A 15598-nucleotide genomic window follows, 5' to 3' on the forward strand; every position below is an offset into this window, starting at 1 on the left:
TGTGGTACACAGCATCTGAGACAATAGAAACGGCAGCACCCGTGTCTATCTCCATACGCACCACCTCTCCCTCTATGACAGGTGTCACCCAATAGCCTTTGGAGTCTCCTTCCATAGCTAGAATTTTTAATGGAACTTCCTCCAAAGAGGAATCAGAGTCATCTGTATACTCCTTGTAGTTTGACTGCACTTTATGCACACTCTTCTTTTTCTTTGATGTGCAAGGCACCCTGTTAAATCTTTGTGTTGCACTCTTTTGTTTTCTTCTGCAAGCACGTTCCACATGGCCTTTCTTTCCACAGCTGCGACACACCAATTCCTTACACCAACACTCAGATGCTAGATGTCCGGATTTGCCACATCTATAACATGTTGCATTTTTAAGAGCCTTGCCAGGTGAAGTATTCATGTCTGTTGCTAATTTATGCACTTTATCTGAGCTACTGAATTGCTGTGCTTCTTTAGCTGCAAGTTCCATGCTTACACTAATTTCAGTGGCTTTTTGCAATGTGAGATTACTTTCACTTAACAGCCTCTTCTGAATAGCTTCGCTTCTTAATCCACATACGAGCCTATCCCTGATCGTATCATTCAACACATCACCGAATTCACAGTGTTCCGACAGTTTCTTCAGTGCTGCAACAAACATAGTTACTGTCTCTCCCTCTTCTTGGTTTCTCTTGTGAAACCGAAATCTTTCTGCTATAACTAACGGTTTAGGTGAAAAGTGTGCGCTTAACAGCGCCACAATCTGCGCGTAAGTTTTCTCACCTGGTTTCGCGGGCTGTACGAGACTGCGCAGCAAAGTGAAAGTCTTAGCGCCCATCACACTGAGAAAGGTAGGCACGATCTTTGCATCCTCAATAGCGTTCGCCTGCAGGAAATATTCAAATCGCTCTGTGTATGAGCTCCATTGTTCCTCGTTTTCATCGAACTGTCCGATGTTTCCAATGACGCTAGCCATCTCGAATTCCCTTATCAATTCACAAGCCCAGACGTCGCTTCGTGTTCTTTACTACTGTTACTGTCGGCCGTTCACACACGTAGAATTCCTTTCAACAATCCTCGTCGCCACTTTGTCATATCTTTCCTTCTTATTTATAAAGACAGATGACACTAAAGATGAGTCAGGGGGTACAGAGAAACTTACGTCTTTCTTTATTCTCACATTCACTTGTGTATTGGGAACAAATCACTTGGACGTCACTACATGACTCCACCCCTTACTTACATACTAAAGCATTATGTTTATTCATACATAACAATTGCCTAAACATTTGATTGTTTATATATGACACTGGAGCACAAAACCAGACGTAGGTAGCTCTGGTAAATTTAGCAATAGCCAAAAATTCATTGTATAGGCCAAAATGATCAATTTTTGTTTTATGCTAAAAATCATTAGGATTCGTAATTTGCTAAGAACTTCATTTGGACAACTTTAAAGGCGATTTCTCAATATTTCGATTTTTGTGCACCCTCAGGTAGTTGTATCTTGGCCAAATATTGTCTTATTCATACATCAATGGAAAGCTTATTTAGTCAGCTTTAAGGTTATGTATAAATTACATCGCGCAGCCCCGTTCCGTACGTTACTATTAATTAATTATTTTCTTCTGAGCAGCTTTCCAAGAACTTCATGTCAGATTTCTCCTCGGTTGGACCACTATCACATGAGCAGATCACCGCTCTGTCACGCAGACTATTACTTTTAATTTTGTAATATGGTGTAGCCTAATGTCTGACTCAGGGTTCCTTCATAACTGGACATATCAGGGAAATATGAAAGTTGTCCATAGCTCTAAAACAGCTATTTTACCAGTTTTGTTCTGTATTCCAAGAAGTCTGTATGTAGGATACATGTATTTAATGTTTCCCTTTTTAGATACTTTTGGTGCAGTAAACAATGTCAAACGTTGTTGTTCTTGTCAAAGACGCATCATGAAGAATTTAAAAATAGAATGATTGATTATTGCTATTAAATGAATCGAATTTGCATAATTTGCTTTTGAATTGAATACGCCATAACATAGCTCTAACATTTGTTATGTGAATAGTCACTTTGCTGCTTTGACCTTCAACTTTGCATCCACAAGGTGAATATTAAATACCAATAAATCATAAAATGTCTGCACATAAGGTTATCAAGGCAATAATTTGTGATATTTTAGTTGCTTTGTTCATTTAAGCCTAAAGAACACCTCTTTAAGTTTAAAAAAAAAAAAAAAAAAAACAGGACCAGTTTCTAGTCTGGCGGGTTATGGGGGTGTAGCGGTGTTGCCAGATTGGTTTCCGCCCAACTGTATTTCTTTTGTTCGGCTTTTGGCCGAAGAACAACGCATTTGGCGGCATTTCGTAAATAGTTTACATTCTTTTGACTGCAGTACATTTTTCCCTTAAATTCTTTATATTGGATGTGTGCATAAGTTTATTATTGTACTTAAAATGTCACAGAGATTTAATGTAATGTGGTCAACACTGATTGATGCTGAAATCTGTAGTTGCTGCTTCACTTGCATGTGCTGCATTTCTTCCAACAAAAAAGGTATTTCTATAGCTTCCAGTTCATATGCAATAAAGCAGGCAAACGCCACGTGATCTGCCATGTTTGAGGAAGCAACGAGATCCCCAACTTGTCCGACTGGACGGTCCGTTTTCAGCTCCTCCCCGACTGCTTTCGGCTAATCTCGCCGATCGGTCTGCGCAGCGCAGCATGAGCTCGAACACACCTTTTAGCTCTATCCCTAATCAAACACACCTGTATGCTTATCAAGGACTTCAGGATCATTAGAGAATCACAGGTAGGTGAGTTTGATTAGGGTTGGATCTAAACTCTGCAGCGCATTGGCCCTCCAGGGTAAGATTTGATGAACCCTGTCATATTGTAACTGTTTTAGTATTAAACTAATTATGTAATTTAAACAAAGTGTTCACAAAAAAAATGGCATCTTGTACTGAAGGTTCTCAAAAGGTTTTGGGGCAAAATTGCAAAATTGTGATACAATTTTTAAAATGTTAACAACTTTTGATTAGTTATGGCTATTATCATAAGACAATAGATTCCTTGAATCATGTCAAAAACATTACTACCAATGATGCCATAATCGGTTGAACTTCCTGTCTGCTAATTTGGAACCTACTTTTTCAAACTAGACAAATGGTCTGAATTTCACCAAGTCAAATCATCTTCAAACCATGTTGGCAAAATGTCATGGATTTTGATGTTTGCGTCCAAATTGCGTCTGTATCTCTGCAAAGCTTTGACATACTGACACCAAACCTAATGTGTGTCATTATCACCTCACATTGACTACACCACATCAATGTGGTAACAGCGACACCTATTGGTCAAAAGCTGTAAACCAGTAAATCGAATTACTGACGACTAAACTGATTTTTTTTTTTTTTTTTTTCAACTATCTGACCAGGGGCGGACTGACCATCGGGAGAACCGGTGTTGTGCCTTTTTTCGACCCCTGCCAAATTATGACCCCCTCTCGTTGAAAGCGCTACCTGATTGCCTAATCCTAACCCCACCCCTAATCCTAACCCCTCCCCCACACCTAACCCTAAACCTACCAATACTAGGGGGGTAGTAATCTGGCGGGGGTCAGAATTCGGCACAACACCGGGATAATTCCCGGTGGCCTGGCAGCCAATTTGGCCCGCTGCCATATTTTATTTTCATATATATATTGTTGTTGTTGTTGTTTCTGTTGCCTGCCGAATGTACTAAAGTGATCATTTCCAAATTCGCCATTCAATAATAAAACTCTAATAAATCGTAATCCGGTTTGTCTTGACTGACAACGCAATTCGCCACGCGCACGCTCCGCCCATCCGCCAAAAGAATGCAAGACTCGAGAATGGAGAGCCCAGGTGGAGCAGAGAGTCGAAACTGTCCTGTTCAGTACTTCATTTACAGGTCAGATACATCTGTAAATAGACTGTTGTAGTTTTGTTCACTTAGTTAAGCATTAAACTGCTTGCAAATATTATCAATAACAGCCAGTTTGCTGCAAAATTAACAAAATGGCATAATTTTGTAAAGAGTAGGAATTTAGCAGACAAATATTCACATTGTTTTATAACACGTTTAGAGGGAGCTAAGGCTAACAACAACACAACTCTTACAAAAATTAACCATGTTTTCAATAAAAACCAAAAACCATTGTTACTCTAGTTAAACTATACGGTAACCACAAATTAAAAAAGGTTTTGCTACACTTTATGGTATTTGTGGTAAAACTCTGGTTATACAAATTGTAATCAAAATGCCAAAAAAAAAAAAAAAAAAAAAAAGTTTATCTTTCACCATAGGCCTAATGTCACGTTGGAGTAAGGGTCTGGGTCCAAATGCAGGGAGAAAGGTGTTTTAATAAAACAAATAAACAAACCAAGACAAAAGGCCAACACGGCACAAAACTAATAACTAAAACACAAAATAACAAAACCAAGAACAAGATCAAAAACCAGGGATATCAGGAACACAAAAGTACATCAAAGACACAAGACAATGCAGACCTGAAAACGGAATGAAGAGTGAGTGTTCTTATACAGAGTCCAGATAGTGAACAGCTGTGTGTGAATCAGTGTTAATGACAAAACAGACGTGATGAATCAGAGTGCAGTGCAAACAGCGACCTCAGGTGGCTGAGGGAAAACCCACAGCCCCGATCATGACAGTACCCCCTCTCTAGGGAACGGCTACCAGACGTTCCCAAAACAAAAATTCTGGAGGGAGGAGGAACGGTGGAAGGTGCATCAGGGGGAGGGATGGCGGGCCAGGCCCGTGCAGCGGAGGAACGTGAGCTGACACCGCCGCCAGAGGAACGTGAGCTGGCCTCGCCGCCAGTGGAACGTGAGCTGGCCTCGCCGCCAGTGGAACGTCCGCGGGCACCGCAGCCAGTGGAACGTGAGCTGGTCTCGCCGCCAGAGGAACGTGAGCTGGCCTCGCCACCAGTGGAACATCCGCGGGCACCGCAGTCAGAGGAACGTGAACTGGCCTCGCCGCCAGAGGAATGTCCGCAGGCACCGCCGTCAGAGGAACGCGAGCTGGCCTCGCCGCTAGAGGAACGTCAGCGGTCACCGCCGCGTCAGGAACAGGGAGCGCGGTCACCGCCGCGTCAGGAACAGAGAGAGCGGTCACCGCCGCGTCCGGAACAGAGAGCGCGGTCACCGCCGCGTCCGGAACAGAGAGAGCGGTCACCGCCGCGTCCGGAACAGAGAGAGCGGTCACCGCCGCGTCCGGAACAGAGAGCGCGGTCACCGCCGCGTCCGGAACAGAGAGCGCGGTCACCGCCGCGTCCGGAACAGAGAGAGCGGTCACCGCCGCGTCCGGAACAGAGAGAGCGGTCACCGCCGCGTCCGGAACAGAGAGAGCGGTCACCGCCGCGTCCGGAACAGAGAGCGCGGTCACCGCCGCGTCCGGAACAGAGAGCGCGGTCACCGCCGCGTCCGGAACAGAGAGCGCGGTCACCGCCGCGTCCGGAACAGAGAGAGCGGTCACCGCCGCCTCCGGAACAGAGAGAGCGGTCACCGCCGCGTCCGGAACAGAGAGAGCGGTCACCGCCGCCTCCGGAACAGAGAGAGCGGTCACCGCCGCGTCCGGAACAGAGAGCGCGGTCACCGCCGCGTCCGGAACAGAGAGAGCGGTCACCGCCGCCTCCGGAACAGAGAGAGCGGTCACCGCCGCCTCCGGAACAGAGAGAGCGGTCACCGCCGCGTCCGGAACAGAGAGAGCGGTCACCGCCGCCTCCGGAACAGAGAGAGCGGTCACCGCCGCCTCCGGAACAGAGAGAGCGGTCACCGCCGCGTCCGGAACAGAGAGCGCGGTCACCGCCGCGTCCGGAACAGAGAGAGCGGTCACCGCCGCCTCCGGAACAGAGAGAGCGGTCACCGCCGCCTCCGGAACAGAGAGAGCGGTCACCGCCGCGTCCGGAACAGAGAGAGCGGTCACCGCCGCGTCCGGAACAGAGAGAGCGGTCACCGCCGCCTCCGGAACAGAGAGAGCGGTCACCGCCGCGTCCGGAACAGAGAGAGCGGTCACCGCCGCCTCCGGAACAGAGAGAAGCGGTCACCGCCGCGTCCGGAACAGAGAGAGCGGTCACCGCCGCGTCCGGAACCGAGAGAGCGCGGTCACCGCCGCGTCCGGAACAGAGAGCGCGGTCACCGCGCGTCGGAACAGAGAGCGCGGTCACCGCCGGTCCGGAACAGAGAGAGCGGTCACCGCCGCGTCCGGAACAGAGAGCGCGGTCACCGCCGCGTCCGGAACAGAGAGAGCGGTCACCGCCGCGTCCGGAACAGAGAGCGCGGTCACCGCCGCGTCCGGAACAGAGAGAGCGGTCACCGCCGCGTCCGGAACAGAGAGAGCGGTCACCGCCGCGTCCGGAACAGAGAGAGCGGTCACCGCCGCGTCCGGAACAGAGAGAGCGGTCACCGCCGCGTCCGGAACAGAGAGAGCGGTCACCGCCGCGTCCGGAACAGAGAGAGCGGTCACCGCCGCGTCCGGAACAGAGAGAGCGGTCACCGCCGCGTCCGGAACAGAGAGCGCGGTCACCGCCGCGTCCGGAACAGAGAGAGCGGTCACCGCCGCGTCCGGAACAGAGAGCGCGGTCACCGCCGCGTCCGGAACAGAGAGAGCGGTCACCGCCGCGTCCGGAACAGAGAGCGCGGTCACCGCCGCGTCCGGAACAGAGAGCGCGGTCACCGCCGCGTCCGGAACAGAGAGAGCGGTCACCGCCGCGTCCGGAACAGAGAGAGCGGTCACCGCCGCGTCCGGAACAGAGAGAGCGGTCACCGCCGCGTCCGGAACAGAGAGAGCGGTCACCGCCGCGTCCGGAACAGAGAGCGCGGTCACCGCCGCGTCCGGAACAGAGAGCGCGGTCACCGCCGCGTCCGGAACAGAGAGAGCGGTCACCGCCGCGTCCGGAACAGAGAGAGCGGTCACCGCCGCGTCCGGAACAGAGAGAGCGGTCACCGCCGCGTCCGGAACAGAGAGCGCGGTCACCGCCGCGTCCGGAACAGAGAGAGCGGTCACCGCCGCGTCCGGAACAGAGAGCGCGGTCACCGCCGCGTCCGGAACAGAGAGAGCGGTCACCGCCGCGTCCGGAACAGAGAGCGCGGTCACCGCCGCGTCCGGAACAGAGAGCGCGGTCACCGCCGCGTCCGGAACAGAGAGAGCGGTCACCGCCGCGTCCGGAACAGAGAGAGCGGTCACCGCCGCGTCCGGAACAGAGAGAGCGGTCACCGCCGCGTCCGGAACAGAGAGCGCGGTCACCGCCGCGTCCGGAACAGAGAGAGCGGTCACCGCCGCGTCCGGAACAGAGAGAGCGGTCACCGCCGCGTCCGGAACAGAGAGAGCGGTCACCGCCGCGTCCGGAACAGAGAGCGCGGTCACCGCCGCGTCCGGAACAGAGAGCGCGGTCACCGCCGCGTCCGGAACAGAGAGCGCGGTCACCGCCGCGTCCGGAACAGAGAGAGCGGTCACCGCCGCGTCCGGAACAGAGAGCGCGGTCACCGCCGCGTCCGGAACAGAGAGAGCGGTCACCGCCGCGTCCGGAACAGAGAGAGCGGTCACCGCCGCGTCCGGAACAGAGAGAGCGGTCACCGCCGCGTCCGGAACAGAGAGAGCGGTCACCGCCGCGTCCGGAACAGAGAGCGCGGTCACCGCCGCGTCCGGAACAGAGAGAGCGGTCACCGCCGCGTCCGGAACAGAGAGAGCGGTCACCGCCGCGTCCGGAACAGAGAGCGCGGTCACCGCCGCGTCCGGAACAGAGAGAGCGGTCACCGCCGCGTCCGGAACAGAGAGCGCGGTCACCGCCGCGTCCGGAACAGAGAGAGCGGTCACCGCCGCGTCCGGAACAGAGAGAGCGGTCACCGCCGCGTCCGGAACAGAGAGAGCGGTCACCGCCGCGTCCGGAACAGAGAGCGCGGTCACCGCCGCGTCCGGAACAGAGAGCGCGGTCACCGCCGCGTCCGGAACAGAGAGCGCGGTCACCGCCGCGTCCGGAACAGAGAGAGCGGTCACCGCCGCGTCCGGAACAGAGAGCGCGGTCACCGCCGCGTCCGGAACAGAGAGAGCGGTCACCGCCGCCTCCGGAACAGAGAGAGCGGTCACCGCCGCGTCCGGAACAGAGAGCGCGGTCACCGCCGCGTCCGGAACAGAGAGCGCGGTCACCGCCGCGTCCGGAACAGAGAGAGCGGTCACCGCCGCGTCCGGAACAGAGAGAGCGGTCACCGCCGCGTCCGGAACAGAGAGAGCGGTCACCGCCGCGTCCGGAACAGAGAGCGCGGTCACCGCCGCGTCCGGAACAGAGAGCGCGGTCACCGCCGCGTCCGGAACAGAGAGAGCGGTCACCGCCGCGTCCGGAACAGAGAGAGCGGTCACCGCCGCGTCCGGAACAGAGAGCGCGGTCACCGCCGCGTCCGGAACAGAGAGAGCGGTCACCGCCGCGTCCGGAACAGAGAGAGCGGTCACCGCCGCGTCCGGAACAGAGAGAGCGGTCACCGCCGCGTCCGGAACAGAGAGAGCGGTCACCGCCGCGTCCGGAACAGAGAACGCGGTCACCGCCGCGTCCGGAACAGAGAGAGCGGTCACCGCCGCCTCAGGAACAGCGAGAGCGGTCACCGCCGCGTCCGGAACAGAGAGAGCGGTCACCGCCGCGTCCGGAACAGAGAGAGCGGTCACCGCCGCGTCCGGAACAGAGAGCGCGGTCACCGCCGCGTCCGGAACAGAGAGAGCGGTCACCGCCGCGTCCGGAACAGAGAGAGCGGTCACCGCCGCGTCCGGAACAGAGAGAGCGGTCACCGCCGCGTCCGGAACAGAGAACGCGGTCACCGCCGCGTCCGGAACAGAGAGAGCGGTCACCGCCGCGTCCGGAACAGAGAGCGGTCACCGCCGCCTCAGGAACAGCGAGAGCGGTCACCGCCGCATCAGGAACAGCAAGAGTGGTCACCACCGCATCAGGCACAGAGTGAGCAGACGCCCTTCCTCGAAAAAACACCTCCGCCCTCGCCATAAAGTAGGGGCGCGTCCGCGCCGCCTCAGCATTAAGGGCATCCATAGCTGCCAAACAGGCGTAGATGGTCTCAAACCGAGCGGCCGACGCCGCCTCAAATGACATCTCCCCCGCTGGACCCAATGTGGAGGTCTGCATTCTGTCACGTTGGAGTAAGGGTCTGGGTCCAAATGCAGGGAGAAAGGTGTTTTAATAAAACAAATAAACAAACCAAGACAAAAGGCCAACACGGCACAAAACTAATAACTAAAACACAAAATAACAAAACCAAGAACAAGATCAAAAACCAGGGATATCAGGAACACAAAAGTACATCAAAGACACAAGACAATGCAGACCTGAAAACGGAATGAAGAGTGAGTGTTCTTATACAGAGTCCAGATAGTGAACAGCTGTGTGTGAATCAGTGTTAATGACAAAACAGACGTGATGAATCAGAGTGCAGTGCAAACAGCGACCTCAGGTGGCTGAGGGAAAACCCACAGCCCCGATCATGACACCTAATTAAACCATGCATGGCTAATTTTTCTAAGGACAAAACATGACCCATGATAATGCAAAAAAAATTCAGTATTAGGATTTTACTAAAGATATATTCAAGATGTAGCTATTATTGTAGGCCAACAGTTTTGACATTTGGGCAAGATAAAACAATAGCACATGGTCCTAATGTAATACTTACATTTTTATACAAAGGTAAATGGAAGTTCAAGAGATAATCTTTAATTATTTTGCGTGGCACCAGCCAGTAAATTATACTTTTTATGTGATAATAATAATGGCTTTACAAAAAAAAAAAAAATATTGTCCATGGTTTCAGAATTTGTTGTGGGTTTTTGGGATGGCCTGGATGAGTGTGAGATTTCCCGGCCTGAAATTTTGTCCCAGTCCGCCCCTGAGGTCAGTTACATCTGTAAATAGACTATTGTAGTTTTGTCTTTGTTTACTTAAGCATTGAACTGCTAACAAGTGTTAGCAGTCACAGTCAAATGCTGAAATAAACGAAATAACCGAATTACAAGAAATTTTGCTGACAAATATTCACATAGTTTTAAAACAGGTTTAGGGAGCTACCCTTACGAAAATTTACTGTGGTTTTACTAAACATAAAACACTATAGTTTACTATAGTTATACAATAATTATACAATATACAATGGTTTTGCTACACTATATAGTTTCACCATTGTATAAAACTCTGATTATACTAATGGGAATCAATCTGCCAAAAAAAGAGGGGTTACTACGTTTACCATAGGCTCAATAATACCATGTTTAATTTTCCTTAGGGCAAAACATGGCCCATGATAATGCAAAAACATGTTCAGTTTTAAGATTTTTAATAAAGATATATTCAAGATGTAGCTAATTTTTGTTATTCTAATTTTGACATTAAGACAATAACACATGGTCCTAATGTAGTGGCACCCTTTTTTTCTGTTGTCCTTTTTCTCTATCAAATGTTTTAGCAATAATCATAAATTAAATATCATTTGAAAGCTTAGCAGCAATGTCAAGTGTTATTACAAAATGCTTTATGGTCTTTTAGAATCACAAGTTTGTACAATCTTGAAAAAAACGTCATTAAAAAGGTCTGAGACTCAGGATTCGATATTTGGTGGTTATTTTGTACTAGAATGAAAAATGTCAGAAAAATACATAAAAAATATATATGGCATTTGGTTGGCACCCGGTGGCTGTTTGTGGTAAAACGCCCTAAACAAACTTTTACAGGAACCTCATTTTTTTCAGATCAACTTTAAATTTGGAACATCATTTATTTATTCTTCAATTCGATATTAAATTTAGGATAGAACCTGTTATGTAAAATATGTATTTTATATAAAATATAATAAAAAGTGAACAGTGTATTTTCTTTGCAGTAATTTTAAACTTAAATTTTGTTGATACTTTATTTTGTTTTGTTTTTAAATTCCACTTCTGCAATAATCTGCTGATTGTCTTCTTTAAAAAGAGACCATCCTTAGATCTGTTTTACGAAGTGTTCATGAATTGCAACAAGTTTGGATAGTGCACTTCCATGCCTATTTTAAAATATGGCCATTTCGAAAATAAATGTAGGCCTATAGTATGTGCAAACAAGTTACAGTGAGGTGGTTGTTTTGCAACAAGGTGGAGATGTGTTTCTGAAAAAAAGTGACAGATACAAGAAAATTAGTTAAAAAAAGTAAACACATGAGAGACATAGAGATTAAAAGAGATTAAAAAGCAATTTGGAAGTTCAAGAGAAAGCCTTTAATTATTTTACCCAGTTGATTTAAACTTTTATTATGTGATGATGAAAAAATATTGTTGTCTGTGGTTTCAAATTTTGGTGTGGGTGTGTGGGATGGCCTGGATAAGTGTGAGATTTCCTGGCCTGAAATTTTGTCCCAGTCCGCCCCTGATGATTAGTATAGCTGGATGAAGTAATCTGAGATCGCTGGGTGGCTTAAAAGGGGCTACGTATCGATAGTAGAAACATTGATCGGCAACTCTTTGATTGGTTGGCGAACATTTCGAAGGAGACAAATTAAACTCGTAAGATATTATATTATATTATATTATATTATATTATATTATATTATATTATATTTGCTCTTCCCTTTTTTGGCTGCTGTTATAAACAAACAAACAGGGAATCCTCTTTCACATTAGAGTCACAACAGGACCCACTAGAATACAGGAACAAGTAAAAGTGAAATATAAGAATATTCTACAGAATGGTAATATTTATCACTTATATTGCTTTTAGTCTCTTGAAAAGAGACTCTGAAAAAGTCTGTTTGTTTGTTTATAACAGCAACCAAGAAAAGGGAAGAGCAAAAAAAGATAGCTGGTGGTCCTGCACCCCCTCATACCCCGGCAGAGGAGCTGGCCCTAGGGTTGAATGCCACTAGACCCATTGTTGAGGGCATCCTTGGGGGCAGCTCTTCCTTAGACCAGCAGCAGCACCTTCATAACTGGTAAATGAGCTTATAATTCTATTTGTACAATGTAAAATATTTGGTTGTTGCCTTAATTAAAATGCTTTTTGTACTTTAATATTTTTTTATTTTTTTATTTTTTGTGTAGTTTTGCATAACACTCCACGACTTTTAACTGTTCCCACTGTGTGACTGAAGTATGCACAGTAAATTGGGATTATTATACCACATCCCTTTGTAACACCATTTTGTTTCCATTGCACAGGAAAGTGAAGCAACCCTGTCAGATGACTGTGGTTTGGAGGAAGTACCTGTAAGAGCATGCATAATTTGGCCTGAATTTGTATCTACTTGTGTACTTCTATTTCTGACTGCAGTGTGAGTTGCAGGCAGAGAGGCCTGATACAGAGGTGGACAGTCTTGTAATTAATTTTACTTCCTTTATGACAAGTATTGACCATTAAATGTAGTCTCTGCAAATGAAACAGGGTGACATCCATTTGCTCTAGAAGAGAAGTCTCCAGCAAAAAATAGAGTAGCCTATACTGAGCTAAAGAAACAAAAGCTTCTAGGTAAATCCACCTTCGCTTTTATAGCCGTGGTCTCTCATCTTGATTCCACAAAGTAATTTACTATTACTACTCTAAAATATAAATTAAATGTGAAATAATCAAATGAAATAGAATGATTAATAGTACATTTCCCTTTTTTAGAAAATGACCTATATGTGTCTGTATGAAATCAATAAGAGAATCAAATACTGCATTATCTTTAGTACACTGATAATATTTATTTATGGAAAAACAGTGCTACACAAACTAAACGAACTATGTTTAAGTGACAAATGCACTTTTCAAACGACATTTTTGTTTAATAAATTACCCTGTATCACATATGTGCGGTCATCTTTGACTTGTAATATAATAGTACAAATTATTTGGGCAAATATCGCTGTTGCTTTCGTATAAATGAAGCGGACATAACTAAGTGGCCGCGATCTAATCCTGTTTACATAAAGTAAGCCTGCTCCAGACAGAGCAGGTTTACGCTTACGGATCTGTTGCTATGACAGCAAGTCCCGGATGAGCGTCGAAGAACCGAATGATCCAAGATCACGCGAAATCGTCAACAATCAAATCCAGCTAACTTAGTTAGCGATGTACGTAGAACCGACCCCTGGTTGAATTTGGGGGCGGGGCCACAAATCCGTGAGAGCAGTTTACAAACTGTGGGAACGGATTGCGAAAGTGTGCGCACGGATTAGGAATTTGTGGGTACGGTTTACAAAATCTGAGCGCACGGATTGGAAATTCGTGGGCACGGTTTGTTAAACCGAGGGAACAGTTTAAGAATTCGTGAGTACGGTTTATAAACTGTGGGAACGAATTGCAAAACCGTCCCCACGGATTAATTATTTTTCTTCTACAGGTGACGTAAGGGGCTCCGTAGTACACCCCTTTGTAGTCCGCTATAAGGAATTTGAATGATAGGCGCTCTTCATGTTTAACGTCCTTTACCAATAAACACGCAGACTGCTCGAATACAAAAACGTTCACAATCGCAATTTATCACGTGTCAGTGTTTCTTTTTGCTCTGCTCCCTCTTTCTTTTATCATAATGTCACGCAGTGCTGTTCCAGTGAATAAAAGTTTTCATTATTTGGTAATGAGCTTATACAGTTGTGAACTTTATTTCAAAGGTTTGATTGTTGTACCTTTCCCTGGTGACTGGGCTTCAAATTTTCACAGATCAGAATAGTGATGTTAGTGACTCTGAGAAGGGTCAGCTGACCAATACTCAACTATGAAAAGGTGCGTTCGACTTCATGCGGCGCTGCGCACAGCTTCTCTTGATTGGCCACATTCACCACATTACGATGATCACGCGTGTTTCGTGCATAACAAATCAATTTGCATGCCATTTCGTAAATAGTTTACGATCTTTTGACTGCAGTACATTTTTTCCCTTAAATTCATATTGGATTTGTGCATGAGTTTATTATTGTAATTTTTCATACAGACCACTTATAGTATTCAGCTGCGTATTTAAGTAATATTTTTTATGGAATAACTAAAATGTCACAGACATTTAATGTAATGTGGTCAACACTGATTGATGCTGAAATCTGTAGTTGCTGCTTCACTTGCATGTGCTGCATTTCTTCCAACAAAAAAGGTATTTCTATAGCTTCCAGTTCATCTGCAATAAAGTAGGCAATCGCCACGTGATCTGCCATGTTTGAGGAAGCAACGAGATCCCCAACTTGTCCGACTTGACGGCTCCGTTTTCAGCTCCTCCCGACTGCTTTCGGCTAATCTCGCCGATCGGTCTGCGCAGCGCAGCATGAGCTCGAACACACCTAAAGTTTTCACAGATCAGAATTGTGATGTAGGCTACATGAATCAGGAAAGGGTTAACTGAGCATAACTGCACTGTCAAATTTATCACAATGCAGAATAGTCAAGTTAAGGGTTCAGGGAAACCTTCAACTGAGAAAAATCTTATATTCTATATTAATATTCTACAGTATATTAAAAATCAATATTCTTTTACAAATCTTTGAAGCCCAGTAACCAGGGAAAGGTACAACAATCAAACCTTTGAAATAAAGTTCACAACTGTATAAGCTCATTACCTAATAATGAAAACTTTTATTCACTGGAACAGCACTGCGTGACATTATGATAAAAGAAAGAGGGAGCAGAGCGAAAAGAAACTGACACGTGATAAATTGCGATTGTGAACGTTTTCACAAATCGAGTTTGACCTAAAAACAGTGTTTTTGTATTCGAGCAGTCTGCGTGTTTATTGGTAAAGGACGTTAAACATGAAGAGCGCCTATCTTTCACATTCCTTATAGCGGACTGCAAAGGGGTTTCCGGACAAGAGCTTTGCTGTGAAAAAAAAATCACAGATCATGCTGGTTAAGATGACACCGGTTTCAGTCTTCTAAGTGTCCAACTTTCGGAGCTATAAGCATTATAAAATTAAAAGTCGATTCGAAAAAAATCCAGATTTCGGCCGGAAGAACAGCATCACCAGAATTCACACATCATGGAGAACGAAATTCGGCTTTATTTGCATGTTTATTACAGCGCGCTGTTTTTTACAGCCAAAAGATCAATTAAAAAAAAATCTCTCTTCTTGATCCTCCCTTCTAGCCTGTTTTTCCTCTCTTTCTTGATCTTCTCCTTAGCCCGCACTCTTCTAACAACGCCTGATATATGGTATTTTTGAACACTTCCTATGTTGATGTGCCTCCTTAGGATGAATCACTTGTTGTATTCCCAATTGTAAATCGCTTTGGATTGTAAGCGTCGGCTAAATGAATAAATGTAAATGTAAAAAAAAAAAAAAGAAATCTGAATATCAAACTATCTGTAAAAAAAAAAACATTGCTAATATAGAAAAATTCAAGGCAACATTGCATTCAGATTTTTATGTTTTCCCAACGATTAGCAATGTAATTATCCCAATTACAATAAGGATGTTATAATACGGCTGGTTTGAAGTGGTTGAAGTGGGCGGGTTTTGGTGAGCTTTTGGGCTGGAAATCGTCAACCCGATCAGGCAACACTAGGGTGTGGTCTTTATTAGTCCCTAAATCACACACAGATGCACTCACACTAACTCTCGTTCATTTGTCTCTCTG

The sequence above is a fragment of the Garra rufa genome, chromosome 18, assembly GCF_049309525.1.
Source record: "Garra rufa chromosome 18, GarRuf1.0, whole genome shotgun sequence".
NCBI lineage: Eukaryota > Metazoa > Chordata > Actinopteri > Cypriniformes > Cyprinidae > Garra > Garra rufa.